The sequence below is a fragment of the Aethina tumida genome, chromosome 4 (genome assembly GCF_024364675.1).
Source record: "Aethina tumida isolate Nest 87 chromosome 4, icAetTumi1.1, whole genome shotgun sequence".
NCBI classification, from domain to species: domain Eukaryota; kingdom Metazoa; phylum Arthropoda; class Insecta; order Coleoptera; family Nitidulidae; genus Aethina; species Aethina tumida.
Genome location: NC_065438.1, coordinates 12,902,320 through 12,930,281, shown reverse-complemented (window position 1 = coordinate 12,930,281; position 27,962 = coordinate 12,902,320). Strand labels below are relative to the sequence as shown.

Sequence of the window (27,962 nt, the reverse complement as noted above, 5' to 3'; positions counted from 1 at the left end):
AACATGATTTTTGGTGTACTATTTGATATAATAGAGATTATATTTTTAGAGAATAATAAGTCAAATTTGTTTTCTACAAAAAGTATATAAAGTATATTAAAATTGAATTATTAAATAATTAGTAAGTAAGTAATAATAATAACTTCATTATATTTTTTCAAAATCTGCCAAATGCCAGTTTTACTATATATTTCAGAAATGGTCACAAAAATTTAGATTTTAAAAAATTGATTTTTTTTTCTTTTTAGTTTAGGACACCTTATATCCTACATAAAGTCTCATATTAAAATTGAATTATCATATAATTAATAAATAACTATTAATATCAACTTTACAAATTTAAAACTATAAGAAATTAAATCTTATAAAAAAAAAATGGCTGAAGAAAGTTATTACAGTTTGTTATAAGAAAATAAAATATTATAAAAAATGTATAAATACAAAAGCCATTATATTTTTTCAAAATCTACCAAATGGCAGTTTTAGTATATATTTCAGAAATGGTCAGAAAAATTTAGATTTTAAAAAATTTATATTTTTATTTTCTATCTGTTCTAGAAATACTCATATCACTCAATTTTTTTAGTTTGGGACACCTTTCATTCTACTTAAAGTCACATATTAGAATTGATAATTAATAAATAACTGGTCAAATCAACTTTACCAATTTAAAACTATAAGAAATCAGGTCTTATCAAGAAAAAAAAAAATGGCTGAAGAAAGTTGTTACAGTATGTTACAAAAAAATAAAATATAATAAAAAATGTATAAATACAAAAGCCATTATACTTTTTCAAAATCTACCAAATGGCAGTTTTAGTATATATTTCAGAAATGGTCAGAAAAATTTAGATTTTAAAAAATTTATTTTTTTTCTATTTGCTCTAGAAATACTCATATCACTCATTTTTTTAGTTTGGGACACCTTTTATTGTATTTAAAATCATATTAAAATTGATGATTAATAAATAAGTAGTAAAATCAACTTTACAAATTTAAAACTATAAGAAATCAGGTCTTATCAAGAAAAAAAATGGCTGAAGAAAGTTGTTACAGTATGTTACAAAAAAATAGAATATAATAAAAAATGTATAAATACAAAATCCATTATACTCTTTCAAAATCTACCAAATGGCAGTTTTAGTATATATTTCAGAAATGGTCAGAAAAATTTAGATTTTAAAAAATTTATTTTTTTTCTATTTGCTCTAGAAATACTCATATCACTCATTTTTTTTAGTTTGGGACACCTTTTATTCTATTTAAAATCATATTAAAATTGATGATTAATAAATAAGTAGTAAAATCAACTTTACAAATTTAAAACTATAAGAAATCAGGTCTTATCAAGAAAAAAAATGACTGAAGAAAGTTGTTACAGTATGTTACAAAAAAATAGAATATAATAAAAAATGTATAAATACAAAATCCATTATACTCTTTCAAAATCTACCAAATGGCAGTTTTAGTATATATTTCAGAAATGGTCAGAAGAATTTAGATTTTAAAAAATTTATTTGTTTTTCTATTTGTTCTAGAAATACTCGTATCACTCAATTTTTTTAGTTTGGGACACCTTTTATTCTATTTAAAATCATATTAAAATAGATAATTAATAAATAAGTAGTAAAATCAACTTTACCAATTTAAAACTATAAGAAATCAGGTCTTATCAAGAAAAAAAAATGGCTGAAGAAAGTTGTTACAGTATGTTACAAAAAAATAAAATATAATAAAAAATGTATAAATACAAAATCCATTATACTCTTTCAAAATCTACCAAATGGCAGTTTTAGTATATATTTCAGAAATGGTCAGAAAAATTTAGATTTTAAAAAAATTTATTTTTTTTTCTTTTTTCTCTAGAAATACTCATATCACTCAATTTTTTTAGTTTGGGACACCTTTTATTCTATTTAAAATCATATTAAAATTGATAATAAATAAGTAGTAAAATCAACTTTACAAATTTAAAACTATAAGAAATCAGGTCTTATCAAGAAAAAAAAAATGGCCGAAGAAAGTTGTTACAGTATGTTACAAAAAAATAAAATATAATAAAAAATGTATAAATACAAAATACATTATACTCTTTCAAAATCTCCCAAATGGCAGTTTTAGTATATATTTCAGAAATGGTCAGAAAAATTTAGATTTTAAAAAATTTATTTTTTTTTATATTTGCTCTAGAAATACTCATATCACTCAATTTTTTTAGTTTGGGACACCTTTTATTGTATTTAAAATCATATTAAAATTGATGATTAATAAATAAGTAGTAAAATCAACTTTACAAATTTAAAACTATAAGAAATCAGGTCTTATCAAGAAAAAAAAATGGCTGAAGAAAGTTGTTACAGTATGTTACAAAAAAATAAAATATAATAAAAAATGTATAAATACAAAAGCCATTATACTTTTTCAAAATCTACCAAATGACAGTTTTAGTATATATTTCGTATATTTGTTGATGATTTTGGTTAAATACAAAAGCAATTATACTTTTTCAAAATCTGCCAAATGGCAGTTTTAGTACATATACCAGAAATAGTCAGAAATACGTACGTTTTTTAAAAAATTCTACATAAAGTCGTATATTAATATTTAAATATCAAATAAGTAATGAAACTATTTTATAAAATTAAAAATGATAAAAACCATTCAGGCCTTATCGAGAAAATGATCCGTTTCCGTTCACGATTTGATGAATATAGAGAGTTAAAAGTTAACAAACATGCATTATTCATCGGCATAAATATAATAATTGCGCCCGTGTTGCGTATTAAAAATTCACTAAGTTGATTCACCCTTATAAGTATTTTAATCAATTCATGCCGCAATCTCAGCAATAAACGTCAATTAAAAAACGTTAACGGTATAATTACCCGCAATTATAAATTATTTCAGCTACTTAATTTATTTTTTAATTAGTTAACCACTAGTCTTGTAAATTGAGATAGTACACTCCGACGTTTTTATTTTATTGCCCGGGTGCTAAAGAGATTGCCTCGCAAATGGTCGAGCGTTTAACAACTAACTACATAGTTGTAAATTATTATTTAATAGTGTCAATAATCACAGTAAAATTATTTAATTAGACGCTGCCACAAGAAACAGGTTGTCGTATCATTAAGCACTTGCACATGATAGTTAATAACACATGAGGGCAGCTCCAATTTATTACATTCACTTTAATACATGAAAGTAATACAAGTGATTAATTCCGAGTTTTAAATTAATATTTGTAATTAAAATACCCTTTTCTAACTAATTATTGTTTAGAGATGCACTTCTTTATTACTCTAGCCTAGTATCAGTTATTATTTTTTTTTGTGTACACTGCACCATTTAATTAATTGTTACTGTGACTACAACATTCTTCAGTTAATGAAGTTTAGGTTTTGTTATCTGGCTTAATACAATTTTTTATTAATATTAACCATTCTGAATTTGTATTTTTTCGAATATATTCAATAATTTAATAATGTAATGTAAGAATCATTTTAGCGAACTTACCAAGCTTTTTAGCTTTGAGTTAGTCTACTGTAAATAAGAATTTCAATATTTACAGTCCGGACGGTTTAACTACTTTAATTAATTAGATTTTTATGTTTACTGTGATTTTTAAGGATGTAAAATTGAAGGTAATAGTTTTCTAGGTTGTAAAATAAATGTACGAAAGTATAGAAATTATGTTTGAGTAAAGTATTTTTCACTTTTTGGCTAAATTGTATATATTCCATAAAAATTATTTTATAATATAGTTAATACATCTTCTAGTAATTTTTTATAATATATTATTTAATTAATTACTTCACTGCGGCTACCAAATTCTTCAATTATTGAAACTCAGGTTATACATCGAGTTTATTACCAGTTTCTTATGATATATATGTGAGAATCATTTTTGTGAACGTATCAAGTATTTTAGCTTGAGTTAGTCAACTCCGAATAAAAATTTCAATACTTACAGCCCGGACGATTTAAGTACTTTAATTAATTAGATTTTTGTGTTTACTGTGATTTTTGAGGATATAAAATTCAATGTAATAGTTTTCTAGGTCGTAAAATAAATGTACGAAAGTATAAGAATTATGTTTGAGTAAAGTATTTTTCACTTTTTGGCTAAATTGTATATATTCCATAAAAATTATTTTATAATATAGTTAATACATCTTCTAGTAATTTTTTATAATATATTATTTAATTAATTACTTCACTGTGGCTACCAAATTCTTCAATTATTGAAACTCAGGTTATACATCGAGTTTATTACCATTTTCTTATGATATATACATAAGAATCATTTTTGTGAACTTACCAAGTATTTTAGTTTGAGTTAGTCAACTCCGAATAAAAATTTCAATACTTACAGCACGGACGGTTTAACTACTTTAATTAATTAAATTTTTATGTTTACTGTGATTTTTGAGGATCTAAAATTCAATGTAATAGTTTTCTTGGTCGTAAAATAATTGTACGAAAGTATAAAAATTATGTTTGAGTAAAGTATTTTTCACTTCTTGGCTAAATTGTATATATTCCATGAAAATTAGTTTATAATATAGTTAATATATCTTTTAGTAATTTTTTATAATATATTACTTAATTAATTGCTTCACTGTAACTACAAAATTCTTTAATTATTGAAACTCAGGTTATACATCGAGTTTATTACCATTTTCTTATGATATATACATAAGAATCATTTTTGTGAACTTACCAAGTATTTTAGTTTGAGTTAGTCAACTCCGAATAAAAACTTCAATACTTACAGCCCGGACGGTTTAACTACTTTAATTAATTAAATTTTTATGTTTACTGTGATTTTTGAGGATCTAAAATTCAATGTAATAGTTTTCTTGGTCGTAAAATAATTGTACGAAAGTATAAAAATTATGTTTGAGTAAAGTATTTTTCACTTTTTGGCTAAATTGTATATATTCCATGAAAATTAGTTTATAATATAGTTAATATATCTTTTATAAATTTTTTAGAATATATTATTTAATTAATTACTTCACTGTGGCCACCAAATTCTTCAATTATTGAAACTAAGGTTATACATCGAGTTTAATACCATTTTCTCATGATATATATGTAAGGATCATTTTTGTGAACTTACCAAGTCTTTTAGTTTGAGTTAGTCAACTCCGAATAAAAATTTCAATACTTACAGCTCGGACGGTTTAAGTACTTTAATTAATTAAATTTTTATGTTTACTGTGATTTTTGGGCATATAAAATTCAATGTAATAGTTTTCTAGGTCGTAAAATAAATGTATGAAAGTATAAAAATTATGTTTGAGTAAAGTATTTTTCTCTTTTTGGCTAAATTGTATATATTCTATGAAAATTTGTTTATAATATAGTTAATATATCTTCTAGTAATTTTTTAGAATATATTATTTAATTAATTACTTCACTGTGGCTATCAAATTCTTCAAGTATTGAAACTAAGGTTATACATCGAGTTTATTACCATTTTCTTATGATATATATGTAAGAACCAAGTCTTTTAGCTTGAGTTAGTCAACTCCGAATAAAAATTTTAATACTTACAGTCCGGACGGTTTAACTACTTTAATTAATTAGATTTTTATATTTACAGTGATTTTTGGGGATATAAAATTCAATGTAATGTACGAAAGTATATAAATTATGTTCGAGTAAAGTATTTTTCATTTTTTGACTAAATTATATGTATTCTATTAAAATTAGTTTACAATTTAGTTAATATATTTTCTGGTAATTTTTTATTTAATTAACTATTTCAACTACTACAAAATTCTTCAATGTTGACTACGATTTTTGAGCATATAAAATGTATAGTTTTTTATATTATAAAACAAATTTATGAAAATATTAAAATTATTTTTGTTTTTAAGTAAATTTATAAATTGTATTAAAATTAGATTATAAATTAATTAATATACTTAGTAACACTTTTTAATATTTTATATGCTGTAGTATTTAATTAATTAGTCCACTGTGACCACAAAATTCTTCAGTTAATGAAGCTTGGACTGTGTTATCGCGTTTAAAACAATTTTCCCATGATATGAATATCAAGCAACTTTAGAAGGATCATTTTTATGAACCCACCACGCATTTTCGCTTTGAATTAGTCCACTCTGAAAATGAATTTTACACCTTTTCGGCACAAAGGCGCGACTGTGAATGAAAGCACTTAAAAATTCATAAACACCGAACGAAGTGCAGGTCTTCGCTAATAATTTAAAAGGATTTTTTCGTTTTCAAGTTTTAATTAAACTTCACAATTCAATAGCGAATGCTGTTCGTTTTAGAGTCGGTTTAATTGGAAACATAATTGAATTTGTTTATAGTCTGATAATTAACTCGTCTACGGGGGGGATTTTCTCGTTATAGCGGGCATCGGTAAAACTCACCCCTTTGATGGGGTGGGGGACTATCAGCATTCATCTTTTTATTGATTACTGATGAACAGGATATTATGTCTCTACAATTTCGATTAAGCCAATAATACACTTTTGTTTATGGAGCTTATCAAACGCAGAATGTTTTGTCATAATAAATTTATTTTAGTAAACTTTGACACTCCCTTACACAATCTTTCAGACGAAATTATAACAGTATTTAATTATTGTTGTTATTATTATTCTTCTTACGAGACAAAAATAGCAAATTACATAATAAAAATCAACAAAATGAACCGGATAAAATTTTTAGTCGCAAATAATATCGACTAGAAGGAGAAATTCGTGTTACACATCGATATTTCGCAAGAATAACCTTTCATTTTGATTTGACAAAGTGCGAAGGAGTTTTCGACGGTCGCTTTCATCCCTCCACTATATCAGACAAAAATAGTTGTGGCGTAAAAGCGCGACGCTAATGTTTGCTATCAATTAGCCGACGCGTCAAAATAATGTTTATGGGGGGGTGAGAATGAGATTTATTTAGGACCCAACCCCGCTCTTCTGTGGTGGAAAGTACTTTGTAATTTAATGGCGGCACAAATTTTGTACAAATTTGGGAACTCAATCTAGTGAGACGTTTGCTTCAGTTTTATTTTAGTTTATCAATATTATTCATGTATTTAGTTTATATTAGGAAAAAGTATATATAATTAAAAATATATTTTTTAATAATTATAACAAGAAATTGTCTATAAGTTAAAGATTATTTTTCTTGACTGTATCTAGTACAGAATAAAATTTTAATAAAAAAATTAATGAATATTAAATTAATATTCTAAAATCACTTTTAGAAATTTACGTTAAGGATTTATTTTTTAAAATTATTATTATTTATATTTACTATATAATACTATAATTATAATAAAAAAGGGGTAAGAAAATTTTTATAAAAAAAATCTGAGGGAACACACAAGAAATTTAAGAAATTTTTTTCTTAATTGAATTTATAATAATATTGTTTCTGGATATATTTTTAAAATTAATTTAACAAAACAAAGAAAAGAATTTTTCTCAATTTAATGGAAACAAATGGTATTCTAATAATTTAGAAAATATGTATATTAAGTTTTATTGGGGTAGATTTTTACAATCAATTTAAATTTTAATTTATAAAATAATATGAAAAATAAATATGAAAATATAATAAATATTTATAATAATATTAGTAATAATAATAATTAATTAATTAATTGAATTTATTGAAGGTTCAAAAATTATTTTGTTTAAATTGTTTAAATAATTGTGATATCAAAATTTTATTAATATTATACATTAGTGTAATTTTATAACTGAATATTAAATTTCAAAAGATGCCCATTAATAGACAGTATATATTTTTACAATTGATTTTCTTAATTGAATTTATTAAGGGATGAATATTTAATTTTTAAAAATATTTTAATGAAATGAATGGGGATTTTTAATTTATGACATTAATGGTATTTTAATATTTTATATATTTATTTTATATTTTTAAATGTTTGTCTGTGAATATTAATAATATTATTTTAATAAAATTGAATAATAATTGAAAATTTTTAATAATAAATGTACAATTTTTTTCAATTTAATGGAAACAAATTACATTCTAATATTTTAGAAAATGTGTATGTTTACTTTTATTAGGTTAGAGTTTTACAATTAATTTAAATTTTAATTTATAAATTAATTTTTCTGTTTAAAATATATTTAATGTTTATAATAACATAAATAAACTATTAACTGTGCCTAAAAAGGAAAAGCAGAATTATTTACAGAAAAAAATTTAAAGAATATTTTTTAAATTTTAACAGGGAAAAGAACAGTTTTGATTAAAGAATGGTATTTTAATACTGTGAATATTAATAATATTAATTTAATAAAAATGTCTATTATAAATAGAATAATATATATAAATAGAATGAAAATCTGTGGAATAGAAGGTAAGGTAGATTTTTACCATTATTAATTTATTAAATGAATTTACCTTTTCCAAAATATGAGGATAATTAAAAATGATACGTATTTTGAAAATATAATTAATGTTTATAATAAAAGTTATTAATTCTGTTTAAAACAAAGTAAAAGCAGCAGCAGCATATACAAAAAAGAAATTTAAAGAATATCATTTTTAATTGAATTTAATGAGGATTCAGAAATTATTTTAAAAAATTCTTTTAATATAATAGGGAAAAGAAAATTTTCAATTCAATTCAAGTTTATTTTAATTAATTTTTATATTATATATTAATTATATTTTATATTATATATAATTATATTAATTATTATTTTATAATTATATTATTAAAACGTTTATTAATTTAATAAAATTGTCTATTATAATCAATTTAATTAATTAATTAACTGGGTTTAATGATGGTACAGAATTTATATTTTAAAATTATTAAAATATTTATAATAAAAATAGTTTACTCTTATTAATTTTATAGATTAAAACGTTTATTTGATATCAATAATAAAATAATAATTTAATAGAATTGTCCATTACAATTTAATGCCCACAATTTTATTAATTTTGTAGATTTGTGACATTTTATAACTGAACTTTAAATGTGAAAAGCTGTCGATTAATAGACAGGATAGATTTTAACATTTACAATTAATTTAAATTTTAATTTAACATATTAAATTCTTTCTATTTCCTGAAATGTGATCATAAATCTTAAATTGAACATATAATTAATATTTATAATAAAAGAATATTTATAAATACATATAATTTAAAGAAAATTTTTCTGAATTGAATTTAATTAGGGTACAATGTTTATTTTTTAAAATTATTCTAATAAAATAAAGAAGAGAAACTTTTAAATTTAAGAATATTTTAAAGAGTTTACCTGAATTGAAATAATAATAAATTTTTAATAATAATAATTGTTATTAATATTATATATTTTAGAAATATAATTTCAATGTTTATTTTTTATAACATTTTTAATAAAAAAGTATTAAAAATATCTGGAAGAAGTAATTTGTTTTTAATGTATATTTAAAAAAAAAAATATTGTTTAATTATATAAGTATATTGAAATTTTTTAAAATATATAAATATAAGTTTACGTCAAAAATTTTATTTAAAAACTTCTTCAATTTTTTTTCATCTAATATACAATATATAATTTTTTAAGCTTATTTTATGAAGAAAGTCTGACGGTGAAAATCCGTAAAGTTCCTTTTTTATTTCCGTGAAGTTTCCGCCCGTATTATTCAGCTTCAAAATGGCAGTCCGCTCCCCAAAAGTGTCCGTAAAAAAAGTTACCACATAAACTGTGTATCGCATTACGAGGCGAAAAGGGCCGAAAGCTAATTTGTGCATTTCGCTCAACGTATATGTGCGGGATTAAAACAAAACTGACCAAGTATAAATATCAAATAAAAACTTCTCGCCTGACATGTTTATATATTTTATTAATGCATTTATGGCCGCCATTAAATTTGACGCTTTGGGCCGTCCGTTAATGGCCGTCATTTTGTTTTATGTAGCGGCAATCGCCATTAAATGAGGTGTATTGCTTTTTATCGTCATTTCTATCTGCGAGTGATACACATAAGACGAGCCAAATGAATAGCCACGGTCGTGTGCCTTTCACTAGATTTTTCTGCGTTTTTATGGCGCCGTGAAAACCATAAACTGAATTGTTATTGGGTAATATTAACTTTGATCGTCGCTATTATATTGAGTCAAATTAAGTTAATGGTGTCGTGCACGTCTAATTAAATATTCTTTTTTCTTTCAGATTGTCCACTTAATTTAGTAAGTAAGTATACTTTATTTAACTTTAAAAATTGCAGTAGAACATGAACATTTTTAATTAAAGAAAACTTGAAAAAGCTGTCTGTGTATTATTTAATATTCTTTTTTCATATTTGTGGAAATATTAATAATTTAATTATTAATAACAAGTATTTTTATAATTAAGATTTAATCTAGTTTCAGGATTTAATTTTTATTATAATAAAATACTGAAAAGGTTAAGTTTAATTTAAAAATCTTGATGTAGTTATTTGTTTTAATTTTGTTGTATTATAATATCTAAATTTTAGAATTATTTTATAAATTTTAATAACGTTAATTACAATTAATTTCATTAATACTTACCAATAAATTTGATTGGTGAAAATTAATAATTTTAGATAATAACAGATATTTATAATTAATCTGAGTACTTATTAATACGTAATTTATTATTTTTTCATTTTTCAATTCATTATAAAAATAATAATATAATTATCAATTATAATAAGTAACAATAAATAATAATTATTATTGTCTAATTAATAATTTAAATTATATTTATTTACTTTTAATTTCAGTATTTAATTTTTAAAATTTTTGTATTTAGTTATAGTTTATTTGTTAATATTAATATAAAATATATTAATTTATTAATATATTAATATTTATATTTTTATTTTTCGAAATTTGAATATAAATAAATGGAATTAAGTTTTTGTTTAATTTAAAAATATCTGTATACATTTAATTATAATTATTTTTTTTTTTTTAATTTTAATTTAATGTTTATTTTAATTAATTTAATTAATTTTTATCCTTTAATAATTCTAATAATATAATATATAATAATGGGTAGAGCAGAATATTTTGGAATTTATGTATATTTTTTAATTTAAAAATATCTTGGTGAAGCTATTTGTTTTTATTTAATTACTACTATCAAAAAAATATGATTTAAATTTAATTAATTTTTAAATTTTAATAATATTGATTTGAGAATATTAATATTAATTTGGGAAATAATAGTTTAATTTGGTTAATTTTTATACTTCAATAAAGTTAATTTGTTAATATTAATATAATTATTAATAAAAAATAATAGTGTAATATTTTTTAATAATATTACATAATTAATAATCATTATTGTCTCTAATTTAAATAATATTTTTTAACGAATTTAACCTGATTTCAATATTTAATCTTTTAATTTTTTGTATTTTAATAAACCACAGAAAATATTTTATTAATTTAAAAATATCTTGATAAAGTTTTTTGTTTTTTTTTTTATTTCAAGATTTATTTTCTCAAATTGTTATATAAAACGAAGAAAATAAAATTTTAATTTAAATTTTTGAAAGTATTGTTTTTAATACAAAAGACAATTTTTATTAAAAACAATATATTCAAATATTTAAATTTTAGAAAATATGTAAATTAAATTTAATTATTTTTTAAATGTTATGAAGATTATATTTTAGTTTAATCTAATTATTTTTTAATGACGTTCATTTTAGAATATTAATTATATTAATCAATCTATCGTTTGTATGATTTTATAATTGAACATAATGGGGAAAGTTGTATAATAATGGTCAGGTACATTTTTAAAGATAATTTAATTCATTTAATTTTATATTGCTTTTTAAAAACGTTGATTTATGAATATTAATGGTATTAATTTTATAAAATGTCCATTTAATTTTTATAATACATGTGTATAAGAGTATCAGTGAAACGAGAATGTTATTTTATTAATGGCCATATAAATTTTTATAATTACAAATTTAAAAATGCCAGTAGCACATTCAAAACAATTTTCCTGACCAAAACGTGTAAAAATTTTGAATTAAAGTTATAACAGAAGCAAAACATTGGAGAATATTTAATTTAATTTGATTTATTTTGCAGAATCTTACAGTAATATCCTCTGGAATTTTAAGAAATATTATCATAGCACAGATTTTCATGTTTGTAAATCATCTGGCTTTTCTTTTTCTTATTAGGTTAATTTTCTGCAGTATCCTTAAGGCAGCAAATATTTGAGATCCTTACTGGCTATATAATAGCACATTTTAATTAAATCCCTACATGTCTACCAGTCTCGTAATTCTCTCCGGATTAATAATATTCGTATAAAATATTTTAGAAGAATTTATTCAGATAAAATCAAAAGTGCTTCTTCAATTATTCCGCCAACAAATTACACAAATTATTTTAAATTAAACCGGCTGCGTTTCCGTCCGGCGTCCAAACTGATCCCCGTCGAAATATATCTTTGCCAAAACTTCCTGTCAAAAAAAAAAAAAAGAAAGCGGTGAATGCAAAACGGCAGGTGAATGGGGAGTCAACCAGTCTACCGTACAGGTCTATAAATACCGGGCATCCGACCTCATAGACCAGACTGTTAAATCATTCCGGGTGTGTGTCGTTTGCACACATTAAAATTCTAATTTATGTTAAGCGTGTCGTTTTATTTACGCCAGTTCTTACGTGAGATCGCGTTTTGATAGATCGTCTTCGGATTGCTAAGAATAGAACTGGCCCACATTGTGGAGTAAACAGTGAAATAAATAGCTGCGCCGTCCCAATAACACGCTTAATATGCACCAGTTTCTCGAGACTTCAGTGGCATCGAAACCATTATTTGGGCTGACGAATTGGCGAAAACATCGATTATGACGTATTATGAAGTGTTGGGGGGACCGGAAAGTAATTTCGGTTTCTACATTAAATTCAAACGGTCTAAATAGGTCTAATCATTATGAAAATATGCGCAAATATTCAAATTAATGTAACACTATAAAATGTCGAAAAATTAAAGATATTTAATAGTGAGTATGTACTCCTTTACTTCTTCGAAGAGGCACTGATCATATCAACCACCGTATCAAGTCTTGGGGTAAATTGTTCCATTCACTCTGAAGCTTTTGAGCTAATTCTTGCTGGTTCCAGATTTCTTATGCGTCACCCCAGAATGTCCCAAAGATGTTCTGTCGGATTCATATCGGAACTATTCGCTGGTCATTTCATAACCTCCAAATTAAGCTCTTCAAAGAAATTTTAAACAACTCTGGCAGTGTGTGGTCTTGCATTGTCTTGATGTAAAGTGAAATTTGATCCATACTGATTCATAAAAGGTAACAGGATAGGTTAGGGAACCGTTCGCTAAGACGTTAAGGATTGTATCCCATACTATGATAGATCCTCCTCAGAAAACTCTTCTTCCAGCTATAGTTTTCTTCGACGTCCATAGACTCTTTGTCGTGCGTCATTTGATCTTAAACAAAACCTGGATTCATCTGTAAAGAGACCAAGTTGACAGTGTCAAACCAATACCGAGATTACTTCCCGGTTCCTCCAGTTTTAAGTACTTAACTGTTGTAGTTACCCTCGTCGATTGATTGAGCCCCTAAAATGTTTAAAAGTCTCTCCATAAAAAAAGCGGGATAAAGTGCAGCTTAATGTAAAGAACAAGCAATACGGCAAGTTAAAGTATCGTGTCGGCCCGTTTTTAAATATTTAACTTGCAGATAATGTTGCCCGGCAGCCCGGCGGAACGATAAAATCAGTTGAACGGCCAAGTTTCACGTTGCACCGCGGAAAATTCCACATTTTATAAAATGAATTTTCACCTGAAAACCTACCCAAATGCCCTCCGAGATAATCTTAATTCTTAAGTTAATTACCGTGCTGAACTGGAAGTTTAATTACTCCTTTGTGTTTTCGTATTGATCCGATATTCGTTTAAAATTCAACGAAACTTACGATTAGAGCACGCTTCGGTCTAATCAAAGCCGTTGCCCTTGAGTCATTTTGGATGAAATCCGATACGTAGCATTTGCCAGAGTGTCAAATTTTCCGATAGTCAATTTGGTGCCTGTTATTATCTAGTTTCAGGCGGCGGTAGCGTTTATGCGGCTCTTACTTTGTAAAATCAGCTTCGCACAGTCAATTACGGGGGCATCTCCAAAGAATCAATTTTAAAAAGCTTAAGGCTAAAGTTTCAGGATGATACCATAATTAATATTTAATTGGCAGCCATTAATAGTGAAGGTCTTGGTGTATTTTGTAACATATAAAAACTTGATTATCGATCTGATTCTACCCTGTCAAAGACCAGTTGGACTTTACTGTGGGGTGTGTCTACAACAGCAAAATATTGATGATATTTGATATATTTCAAACGAGGACCTTCGAGTTGCACAGATGGACAATTCAATGAAGGCCAAATGAGGTGACCCAGTCTGAAATGGTTAAAAGAAAAACATTCTAATTCTAAATTTGCCAAATGATTAGATGGTAAAAGAATTGGTGAGCTGTTCTTGTTCTCTCTAGAAGAGACATCTGAACCAAATTTCGATCTACTCGAAGAGTAGTCAGTCTCTGATGAGCAGTATATGGTCTCTGATACTGATACCAATTTCTCTGCTCCGATTCCACAATCTGTGAATAACCGACTGACTTGTTTGGAGCAAGTTTATCACGTACCTCTGCGATTGACCTTCTTGAGATGTCTTCTTGTACAATACAAATTGAAACATTAATGTACTGTTGCTATAATAATGACCACCATTGTATATAGAACACTTTCTTTCAGAATCTTCTGGTGTTTCCTTTGTTAGGTCGAATTCTTTTCAGTCTGCATTCATAGCAACAGTTTCGTTTCCTTAAATTACCCCTTAAAGCTTCTGATTGTTTCAGTCTTGACTGCTAAAGCCGTACGATTGTCTAAGACTTAAAACTAATTTCAAATAGTGCATCAACATATTCGGACTAAACTTCTCCATATCTGTTGACATATTTAACTGTACAAGTTTATTAAAACACAACTTAATGTTAAAGTTTCAATAATAACGTACTGGTAAGCAACTCGGAATGTTAATTAATGAGCGGATCCAGCTAACGTAAACAAGTCCTCAACTATTTGGAGCAGCAAGTTCCATTCGCCGAAGCAAGCAATAGAATAACATTTTCAAATATGTAATTTATAATTTGTGACGTTAAAACGAAGTAAAACATTGCATAAGTCAATTTGTTTTCGTATAGAAATTTAGATTAATTTAAAGTCGCTTTTGACGTAGGAAAATTGAATACTGTTTTTTAATTTCCTAAGCTTTCTTTTAATGGAAGTATTGATTTTTATATTGGTTTTAAGTACATTAGGGAGTGTGGGCAATAAAATTCCTCGACGATGATTTTATGGCTTTATAATATTTATTACTACGTCATAATCACACAGGAAGGGGAATTGTACGTTTTATAAATTGGATAAAGTTTCTCGATTAAGTTATTTCAATTGAAGTAACTACAGTTTTTAGAGGCTATATAATTTGAATAAAATGTAATATTTATAATATTTGTATTCATATTTATTATTGATTCTTTCTAAAACATAAAATAGTAAAGTAGAAATATATATTTTTAAAAAAGAGGTTTCTGTAATTTAAACAAAATTACAAATAGTATAATTAAATACTATAATACATTTTCAAGACTAAAAAAACATATATATATATATAGAAAATTTATTTTATAAATATATTTTTGAATAATAATAAACAATGTATATATAATAATTTTAAATTATATTATATATAAATATCCTTTTCCCAACAAAACTAAATGCAGACTTTTTTATAAACAAGAAATTATTAGTAATTTAAACAATATTTTTCGTATCTGAATTTAATTATAATGAAATAGAGAAATATTAATTTGTAAAAATTTAAAGACCTTATCTATCTTGAAATAACTGTTTTTTACTAAATATATTAATAATAATAATAATTAAAAAAATTAAATAATATTCAAATATCTAAATTTTAGAAAAAAAAAATACTTTTAATAACGCTGCTTCTTATAAAAAGTTGTTTATTATTAAATTTTTAAATACATATTTTTTTAAATTCGAAAATATCTTGAAGAATTTACTTATTGTAAAATAAGTAAATAAATAATAATTATTTTTTAGATTTTAGAAAATATGCAATTTAGTCTTTATATTTTAAAAATCATAGTTTGGGAATATTGATATTATTAAAACTTGATAAATTATTTTACTTGAAAAAATGTTGAAGAATTCTGAAAGTATTGATTTTAACGAAAATAAATTATGTTATATTTAGCTTTCAAAAAAATTCTTTTTTAATTAATTTATTTAATTTTTATACTTTAACAGTGTACACATTGAATATTCATAATATTGAAATAATAAAATTATTAATCTCAATTTAATTAAATTTATTTATTTTAATTATTTTTAACTAAATATAATGTAAAAAATATGTCCAATGTTTTTACAATTAAATTAAATTATATTAGATTTAATAAAATTTCTAATATAAAAATAATAAATTTTTATCTTGAAAAAATGTTGACTGTTGTTTTTTAAGAAAAAATAAATGAATAAGTAATATTCAAGTAGTCATTTATCTAAAGCAGTATATTAATTTATTTAATGTTTACATCTTAATTCTTAGTATTAATAATATTGATATATTAAAACTCAATTTAATTAAATCTATTTTATAATTGAATATAATATCTAATATAAAAAAAATATATAAAAAATTATAATTTGAAGAAATGTTGAGAAACTGATCTGCTTTGTGAGTGTTTTTAATTAAAAATAATATGTTTTTAATTAATAATAAATAAATAATATTGAAATATCAAAATTAAAAAAAAAAACAAAATTAAATTAAATTTATTTTATTAATGTTAATTATGAATAAAATTTATTTAAAAAAATGTGTCTAATATTTAAATAAATAAGGTTTAATAATACATTATAATAAAAAAATTCATTTTGAAGAAATGTAGAAAAACTTAATTGTTTTGAAAGGATTTTTTTTTAATGAAAAATAAATAATATTCAAATGGATTTTAGAAAAATTTCAAGTTGAATTTATTTAATTTTTATAATAACTTGTTAAATTTAAATATTTTATAATTGATCTATTTTTTAATTCAATATAATGTAAAAAATATGTTTAATTAATTTATTTTTAAACGTTGATTTGTAAATAATATTTTGATTTTTTTAAATGTATTAATTAAAATTTTTAACTCCAAAATACATTCAAAAGTATCTATCTTATTCGAAAGTATGATTTTTAATAAATTATATTTAATATTCAAAAATTTGCATTTTTATTTGTGATAATTAAAAGATTTTAATATATAATAAAAAATTTTACGTTGAAATAATGTTAATATAATAAAAATAAATATACAACATAATATATAATATTATATTATAATATTCAAATACGTATTTGTATTTAAAACAATTTCAATTTTAATTTATTTAATTTTAAAATTTTAAATATCTGATACATTTTTGTTTCTTTCTAGGTTAATTTTCTCTATTCTATTGAAGTCAGCAAATATTTGAAACCCTTACAGGTAATGTATAACATATTATAAATCCCTCATGTCATTCAGTCTGACAATTTTCTCTTTATTCTTGTTCGTATAAAATATTTTATGTTTAATTAAAACTGATATTGTGACTATTAAATTTATTATTAAATAATGATCTTACAAGAAGGCAAGTTATATGTTTTACAATTCGATTAAGTTTCTTGATTAATTTCTTTGCAATAACTTAAAAAAAATAGATAATTTTAATAAAATTTTAAATTTCTGTTGTTTCACTTGATTTCTTCAGAAATTTTAACAGTTCAGTACATCGTAAAGCTCTAAAGGTAAACAGCTCCGATTGTTTTATCCAGACAAAAGTTTGATTCCTTTGTGAGTAGCTGCTTTCCCTATCCCCGTTTGCACTTCAAAAATGATCGGATCCGCTAATTCGTCCAAAACTTCCACGGTCCCCATTGTTCCGGCCATTACTTAGTCACAATGGGACACCTCAAACCGACCGGAATGCCCCATTGTGTGCGTGCCTCCGCCCCGGTACGGAATAGGAAACGTCGGCGGCCAGGACGGTCGGGGGAAGAAGCCTTTGAGCGGTTGCACACGTGCCGGCGCATCTGAAATACGACGGCATTAGGTTTCATTATGTCGCGTGGACCGCGGAGACACCATAAATTGGATTTGCAAATTCGCATTTGCATAATTCATAACCGGGAAAACGAAACAGACCGAAATTGCGAACGGCCGACGCCGCTCACCACTCCGGGACGGTGTTTTGCCGTTCCCGGAAGATGTTTATGGCGAAAGCTGTTCCGGGTTGATTTACACAGTGAGACGCCTCGGTCTGGACGCCTTTTTACCTAATTCATGGGCGAATGCCCGCTCCCTAATGTGCACATGTAAAACGTTCAAGCTCTTTCGGTGTTTAGTTAAGAGCTGGTGTTAACCGCCGGAGCTTTCCACTTAACTGACGGGCTTATTGCGGTATTGTTGCCGTCTCGTTAGAGCTTCACCTGGCAAACACGCCGGAGCCGTGTTTTCGTCTGCTCCAAACACAATTCGTCATCTCAGATATCCGTTAAATTAAAAACGGATCGAAATCAAAGTCTCGCTGTGCCGGGTGTATTAGAAAACTTTATAATTGGGTGAGTGCAGCGGAGTTGCAACGGAGAGGCTGATCAACGCGATAAATAAAATCATAAATAAAAACGCTGCTGAAGCAATTTGCGAGGGAATTGTAGATGCACACTAACGGTCTTAACTTTTAATAATGCAGGCAAAGGAATCACTTCCTTCAGGAATATGAGAAAACTTATATTGCCTTAGTTTTGGATTACTCCGTTACGATTTTATTTTTAGTTGATGCTTTCAGATGTTTGTTCCGAGTAACCTTTTTATTTGCGGGACGCCAAATTAAAGTGTAAGATTGTCAATAAGAGTTATTGGGTTTTTTAGTTATTTGGTTTCTTAGTGATGAATATTCAGTCAAATTTGTCAATGTTGATGTGAGGTGATATACTGTTTTAAAGCACGTGTTTTGCTCTTTCTAAACGTATAAACTCATTTTTATTTATCATTTTTTGGCCTTTAATTAAAAAAAAGTAAAAACCTGTGAATATATTGATCTGTGATTAATGGATTGAATAATGTTCATATTTATAACACATTAGGGAAAACATTAAGTAACAAATAAATAAAAATTCCGTATTTTTTTCCAATATAAATTGTTATTAGGATAACTACAACAAAGTGGAGACGTTTGTAGTAACAATATCTAAAACAGAAGTATGATTACACACAATAATCACAACACACATTATTTAAATTGTGTTTATGACAAAAATTATGATTTCACATTTGTATTCATAAAAAAAATATTTTTAGTTTTATAAATAAATTTAACTTATTAGAGATTGTAAGTCTCTTCTTGTAATGAGAGTATAAAAGCAATAAATTAATTTACAAATATGGTAACTAAAATATAGTAGAGATGTCAATAAAATTATTGCATTTTTTGTTATTTGGGTTTTTAGTGATGAATATTCAGTCAAATTTGTCAATGTTGATGTGAGGTGATATACTGTTTTAAAGCACGTGTTTTGCTCTTTCTAAACGTATAAACTCATTTTTATTTATCATTTTTTGGCCTTTAATTAAAAAAAAGTAAAAACCTGTGAATATATTGATCTGTGATTAATGGATTGAATAATGTTCATATTTATAACACATTAGGGAAAACATTAAGTAACAAATAAATAAAAATTCCGTATTTTTTTCCAATATAAATTGTTATTAGGATAACTACAACAAAGTGGAGACGTTTGTAGTAACAATATCTAAAACAGAAGTATGATTACACACAATAATCACAACACACATTATTTAAATTGTGTTTATGACAAAAATTATGATTTCACATTTGTATTCATAAAAAAAATATTTTTAGTTTTATAAATAAATTTAACTTATTAGAGATTGTAAGTCTCTTCTTGTAATGAGAGTATAAAAGCAATAAATTAATTTACAAATATGGTAACTAAAATATAGTAGAGATGTCAATGAAATTATTGCATTTTTTGTTATTTGGGTTTTTAGTGATGAATATTCAGTCAAATTTGTCAATGTGGATGTGAGGTGATATACTTTTTTAAAGTACGTGTTTTGCTCTATCTCAACGTATAAACTCATTTTTATTTATCAATTTTTGGTCTTTAATTCAGAAAAAAGTAAGAACCTGTGAATATATTGATCTGTGATTAATGAATCGAATAATGTTCATATTTATAACTCATTAGGGAAAACATTAAGTAACAAATAAATAAAAATTCCGTATTTTTTTCCAATTTAAATTGTTATTAAGATAACTACAACAAAGTGGAGACGTTTGTAGTAACAATATTTAAAACAGAAGTATGATTACACACAATAATCACAACATACAATATTTAAATTGTGTTTATGACAAAAATTATGATTTCACATTTGTATTCATAAAAAAAATATTTTTAGTTTTATAAATAAATTTAACTTATTAGAAATTGTAAGTCTCTTCTTGTAACGAGAGTATAAAAGCAATAAATTAATTTACAAATAGGGTAACTAAAATGTAGTAGAGATGTCAATAAAATTATTGCATTTTTTGTTATTTGGGTTTTTAGTGATGAATATTCAGTCAAATTTGTCAATGTGGATGTGAGGTGATATATTTTTTAAAGTACGTGTTTTGCTCTATCTCAACGTATAAACTCATTTTTATTTATCATTTTTTGGTCTTTAATTCAGAAAAAAGTAAAAACCTGTGAATATATTGATCTGTGATTAATGAATCGAATAATGTTCATATTTATAACTCATTAGGGAAAACATTAAGTAACAAATAAATAAAAATTCCGTATTTTTTTCCAATTTAAATTGTTATTAAGATAACTACAACAAAGTGGAGACGTTTGTAGTAACAATATTTAAAACAGAAGTATGATTACACACAATAACCACAACATACAATATTTAAATTGTGTTTATGACAAAAATTATGATTTCACATTTGTATTCATAAAAAAAATATTTTTAGTTTTATAAATAAATTTAACTTATTAGAAATTGTAAGTCTCTTCTTGTAACGAGAGTATAAAAGCAATAAGTTAATTTACAAATATGGTAACTAAAATATAGTAGAGATGTCAATAAAGTTATTACATTTTTTGTTATTTGGTTTCTTAGTGATGAATATTCAGTTAAATTCGTTCATGTTGACGTGAAGTGATATTCTGTTTTAAAGTACGTGTTTTGCTCTATCTAAACGTATAAACTCCTTTTTATTTATCATTTTTTGGTCTTTAATTCAGAAAAAAGTAAAAACCTGTGAATATATTGATCTGTGATTAATGGATTGAATAATGTTCATATTTATAACACATTAGGGAAAACATTAAGTTACAAATAAATAAAAATTCCGTATTTTTTCCAATTTAAATTGTTATTAAGATAACTGCAACAAAGTGGAGACGTTTGTAGTAACAATATCTAAAACAGAAGTATGATTACACACAACAATCACAACATATATAATTTAAATTGTATTTGTGACAAAAATTATGATTTCTGATTTGTATTCATAAAAAAATATTTTTAGTTTTATAAATAAATTTAACTTATTAGAGATTGTAAGTCTCTTCTTGTAACGAGAGTATAAACGCAATAAGTTAATTTACAAATATGTTAACTAAAATATAGTAGAGATGTCAATAAAGTTATTACATTTTTTGTCATTTGGTTTCTTAGTGATGAATATTCAGTCAAATTTGTTGATGTTGATGTGAGGTGATATTTTGTTTTAAACCAGTCTCTTCTTGTCACGAGAGTAGATGGTAAAAGCAACAAGTTAATTTACAAATGTGATAACTAAAATACAATAGAGATGGTTATAGTAAAGTCCCTAAACCACAGACATGATCACAACAACAGTAAGGCAAAACAGCAGAGAAAATACATCATAATTTAAATCCCATTTGTGATAGCACATCGTGGGTTTACATTTGTATTAACAGGAAAAAAGTAACTCTTTGTGCTGAGTGTTATAAATTTTAAATAACTGCGGAAATAAATATAATTTATTAGAGACCGTATGCCTCTTTTTGCGTCCACCGCATAAAATTAGGTGGCGAGAAAAAAATTGAGACCGCTTTCGAAACATCATAACTGGTTCAGCGAAGCGGTGGCAAATGAAATATTTCATTCGAGCAAATTGGCCGGTTAATATGAGAACTGTGGACAAACACAATCGTTATTAACCGTATATTTTGCGAGTCTATACGGACACGCATGAAAGAAGAATGCGAATAAAACCGGCCGCCAGTTAATTATATATTAACAGAAACCTGGAGTGTTTTCCCGCCGGTTATTTAATTTAACAATTTATTACGGACCGTTTAAGGCCTTATTAAGGAATATTTAAATTGAGCTCAATTTTCAAATGCCACGTTATAATTCGTCGGAATTATGTTCACTCTGTTTATGGATAAAACTGGTACGTATTACGAGATAGAACCGCTGGTTTTGTTTTATTTTTCGTGTCGAACCACTTGGGATCGGGCTTTGCAAATTGAGCCGGGATATTTTTACCGATTTTATACGCGGCTGCATCGCGAAATTATGAATTTTAAACGTTGATGTTAAAGATTTCATACCAGAACCAGTGTGGTGGTACCAAACGGGGTACCGTAAGAATTTACAAGGACTAAGAAATGGCCACGTGATTAACTAGAACAACCCTCGTTTTGTGTGATGAATACAAAAAGATTCAAAATTAAAGAGGAAACTCAGGACAAAAATGTTTGAATTTTAAAAAAGTTGCTCTACTTTCTTCCAATACTGTACATATTACAACATAATTTTAACAAAAGATATAATAAATATAAATTATTATACCAATAATTTATTACAAAACAGTACTTACTTAATTATTCTTTAAAAAGATTATCCAAATGTATCAAATAAAATATTAATTATAATTTTTAATTACCAGGACAAAAATTTTTGAAGTTTAAAAAAGTTGCTCTACTTTCTTCCAATACTGTACATATTACAACATAATTTTAACATGAGATATAATAAATATAAATTTTTATACCAATAATTTATTACAAAACAGTACTTATTTAATTATTCTTTAAAAAGTTTATCCAAATGTATCAAATAAAATATTAATTATCATTTTTAATTACATATTTTAAAATTTGACTACGAATTTCTATTTCAGATAACATTATAACATATATCAGTAATATTAATATTTTATAAAACAATAGTTACTTAATTATTCTTTAAAAAGATTTGTCAAATGTATCAAATAAAATTTTAATTATAATTTTTAATTACCAGGACAAAATTTTTGAATTTTAAAAAAGTTGCTCTACTTTCTTCCAATACTGTACATATTACAACATAACTTTAACAAGAGATATAATAAATATAAATTTTCATACCAATAATTTATTACAAAACAGTACTTATTTAATTATTCTTTAAAAAGATTATCCAAATGTATCAAATAAAATATTAATTGTCATTTTTAATTACATATTTTAAAATTTGACTACGAATTAATATTTCAGACAACATTATAACAAAAATCAATATTATTACTATTTTATAAAACAATACTTACTTAATTATTCTTTAAAAATATTAACTTACCAGGACAAAAATTTTTGAATTTTAAAAAAGTTGCTTTACTTTCTTCCAATACTGTACATATTACAACATAATTTTGACATGAGATATAATAAATATAAATTTTTATACCAATAATTTATTACAAAACAGTACTTACTTAATTATTCTTTAAAAAGATTATACAAATGTATCAAATAAAATATTAATTATCATTTTTAATTACATATTTTAAAATTTGACTACGAATTTCTATTTCAGACAACATTATAACATATATCAATAATGTTAATATTTTATAAAACAATGCTTACTTAATTTTTTTTAAAAAAGATTAGCCAAATGTATCAAATAAAATATTAATTATCATTTTTAATTACATATTTTAAAATTTGACTACGAATTTCTATTTCAGACATTATAACATATATCAATATTATTAATATTTTATAAAACAATACTTACTTAATTATTCTTTAAAAAGATTAGTCAAATGTATCAAATAAAATATTAAATATCATTTTTAATTACCCGGACAAAAATTTTTGAATTTTAAAAAATTTGCTCTACTTTCTGGCAATACTATACATATTACAGCATAATTTTAACAAGTGATATAAATAAATATAAATTTTTATACCAATAATTTATTACAAAACAGTACTTACTTAAAAAGATTCTCCAAACGTATCAAATAAAATATTAATTATCATTTTTAATTACATATTTTATAATTTGATTATGAATTTCTATTTCAGACAACATTATAACATATATTAATATTTTAATATATAAATTATAAATATAAATTTTTATAATAATATATATAATATAATAAATATAAATTTGTATACCAATAATTTATTACCCTTTAAAACGTCTTATCAATTCAACAGTTGAATATCAAAGGTCATACCACCACTTCCCATTACTAACTTTGACAAAAAGGTGAAATAATGACAACAAAGAAGAGTAATATTACATTAATTAACTCGAATCCTTAAAACAACGTACAATAATAATAAATATATTTAACAATATTAATAGTTTCTTTGTAGACCGTTGGTCATTTTGATATATAGTATTAGCCATAATAACTGGAATTTCTTAATATTATATATTTTGAAAATTTGTATGGTAATATCAAGTTATAAAATTTAAGACATATTGTATACTATAATGATCAAGAATTCTATGAAATTTAAATTTTTTGGTTGGATATTTAACTTGTATTTTTTTAAAAAAACTATTATTATGGTCAATACTCTAAACATTCGTGTATTAAATTTGTCTAATTATCAGGCATTGGTGAACTCGAAAAATTTGACGGCATCGCAGGCCAGCAGGAATTTAAATTCAAAATCCGGACCACTGCACCAGCGACAGACTCAAAATGATTGTGGCGAAAAAAACAAAGATGGCGGCTTTCAAGGTGTACAACTTCTATTTATAAACTTTTTAAATATAGGTGCATTTTATCTTGTCCATAACTTAAAGGAGCGAGGTGCATTTAATGAATGCAGTTCCTGAAACCCGACATTGTTCCTTTGTAGTTCGAAAGTCGCGTTCGTAAATTCGACTCGATTAAAATTTCATTCGTGGATGCGATATGCAAAATGTACCTTTTAAGCATTCACTTAACCGAAAAACCGCAACACGCCGGGTCCACACGTACACGGCCTTCGTCGACTTTCAAATCCATAATAAATTTAAATTTTCGACGACCAGACTTTAGGGTCAAAACCGCCGGATTCCGCTCCAAACAGTAACCGAATAAATTTTACATGTCATTCCAACAATTACCAAGTCTTTTGATGGCATCATTAACTCAATTTCGCGGGGCAAAATAGGGAATATTAAAAAGTTTCGAAGACCCAAATGAAAGGAACCGGAGTTGTCTCCGAACTCGGGGGTTTTTAAGTACTTGTTAAAAGTTGAACTGGGTCATTTGTCGATGTCGATGTTATGTGCATAACTCACAACCAAGTTGGTAATCAAGAAAGTTATTCCCTTTTTCAATCTTAAAAATAAAATGCACATAAAGTATGGAATATATACTTGTTACAAATGTTACTATGTCTTTCCTAATTGCACAAATCTAATTTACTACAAGATTGGTCCATTAATAACAATGATCACAATTTCGTCTGAAAAAAAAGTGTAAAATACTTTATTAATATTCATAAAAAATAGTAACTAGAATATTTCAAGATTTTGTGGCTTCTGTCACTTCTTGGCATTTTTAAGGCATATAATCAATCACTCTTCAATGTGTCAACAGGAAATAGATTAGAACAGAAATTAATTTCATTTTGGGACACATTATTAAACATATATAAATACGACTAAAATAAAAATGGATATTTGAAATCATATAATTTTATATTTATTTTAAATATTTTGGTTATATACAACTTATGGTTTTTATATTTATAATTATATATTTTTAATCATGTAGATTTTGTTCCAAAGTTCGAATTTTGCATTTGTCCCAGTAAGAGTGAAAGAGAAAGAAATTTTTATTCATGAGTTTTGGAGAAGGACGAAAATGGGGAAATTTTGAATTTTTGTTGTTTGAGAATGATTTCAATAAGGTTATTTCGTGCCGTTTTTAAATATTCAAATATGTATTAGTGTCATTTATATTAATATAAAATTTTAACATAAATTAGTTAATTATACTAACTACTACTACTATACTACAAAAAATTTTAAATTATTGTTTCCTAATGAATATATTTTTAAATTTAAGTTTATATGTTAAATTGTAATTTTTGTTAAACTAGTTCAAATTAATTATAAACAAATAATTTAGTTATAAATTTGTTTTACTGATAACTGGAAAAGTTTAAAATTATATTTTTTATAATAGTTTAAAATTATTTTGCATTAATGAATATAAACTAAAAATTTAAATTTACAATTTAAAATATAATTTGACTTTTATAATATGGATTAAATGAAAATAAATTAAATATGCCACAGCAAAAATTAATTAATGTAATTTCATAATTTAAAATATAGTTTTTATTAATTTAGTCCAAATTCATTGTAAATAAATTGAATGTTATTAAATTGATTTGGTTTGACATATATCAATATTATCAATATTTTACAAAACAATACTTAATTATTCTTTAAAAATATTATCCAAATGTATCAAATAAAATATTAATTATCATTTTTAATTATATATTATAAAATTTGACTACGAATTTCTATTTCAGACAACAGAGAAACTCAAAAACTAAATTTTATTTTACAATAAAATATTCAAATAAACATTTTATATTAATTTGGCCTAATGAAAATACATTTAATTTTATATTTTAAATTGTAATGTTTACCAATGTAGTTCAAAATATCAACAAATAAATTAAATATGTCTTATTGATTAGATTAGAATAGAAATTTATTTCATTTTGAGACACATTGATATAATTACAATTTATCAAAATCTATACAATTTAAATCTAATATATCTATCAACTTATTTTATTATATTATTATTCCTAAATGTATTAAATAAAATTTAAATTTATTTTTATAAACTCATATTTTAAAATTTAGTTATAATACAACTGAGAAAATTAATAATTCTATTTTTTATAATAATTTAAAATTATTTGGCTTTAATAAATATAAACTGAAATTTTAAGTGTACATTTTGAAATATAATTTTGACTTTTATAATATGGATAAAATGCAAATAAATTAAATATGCCACAGCAAAAATTAACTAATGTATATTTTAAAATTCAGTTTTTATTAATTTAGCCCAAATTCATTGCAACTAAATTGAATGTTATTAAACTTGATTTGGCTTGACGTATATCGATATTATTAACATTTTACGAATTTGTATAGCAGACAACAGGGAGACAAACAAAAATTTTAAATAAATTTGGCTTTATGAAAATACACTTATATTTAATTTTATATTTTTGCATTTGTCATGCAAGAGTGAATGAGAAAGATATATATGATCACGAGTGTCGGAAAAGGACGAACATTACGATTGGCGGATGCGCCGTTTTAGTGAGCTGTGCGTATTTGTGTGGTCAGGGTGTTCAATTGTTAAATCTCAGAATCGCAGTTTTAGACAGGAGAAGGGAAAAATTTACGAATTTTGATATTTGGGAAGATTGTTTATTAGGTTAGTTTAGAAATGTATTTGGATTTGATATATAAACATATATAGAAAATATTATTGTTTT

The 27,962-nt window shown here is 24.3% G+C and overlaps 1 protein-coding gene across 5 annotated transcripts in view; it reads left to right on the top strand.

Moving 5' to 3' along the window:
- The window catches only part of LOC109601623 (alpha-mannosidase 2), a 118,995-nt gene that overhangs the window by 28,633 nt on the left and 62,400 nt on the right, over positions 1-27,962 (top strand). For 3 of the 5 annotated variants that reach the window (XM_049966942.1, XM_049966941.1, XM_049966940.1), the window contains one exon: positions 10,199-10,215. The gene's annotated coding sequence lies outside the window, so the exon portion shown is untranslated. Of the gene's footprint in view, positions 1-10,198; positions 10,216-17,553; positions 17,605-27,962 lie in introns of all 5 variants that reach the window. The other 2 variants (XM_049966943.1, XM_049966944.1) reach the window with 2 other exon arrangements.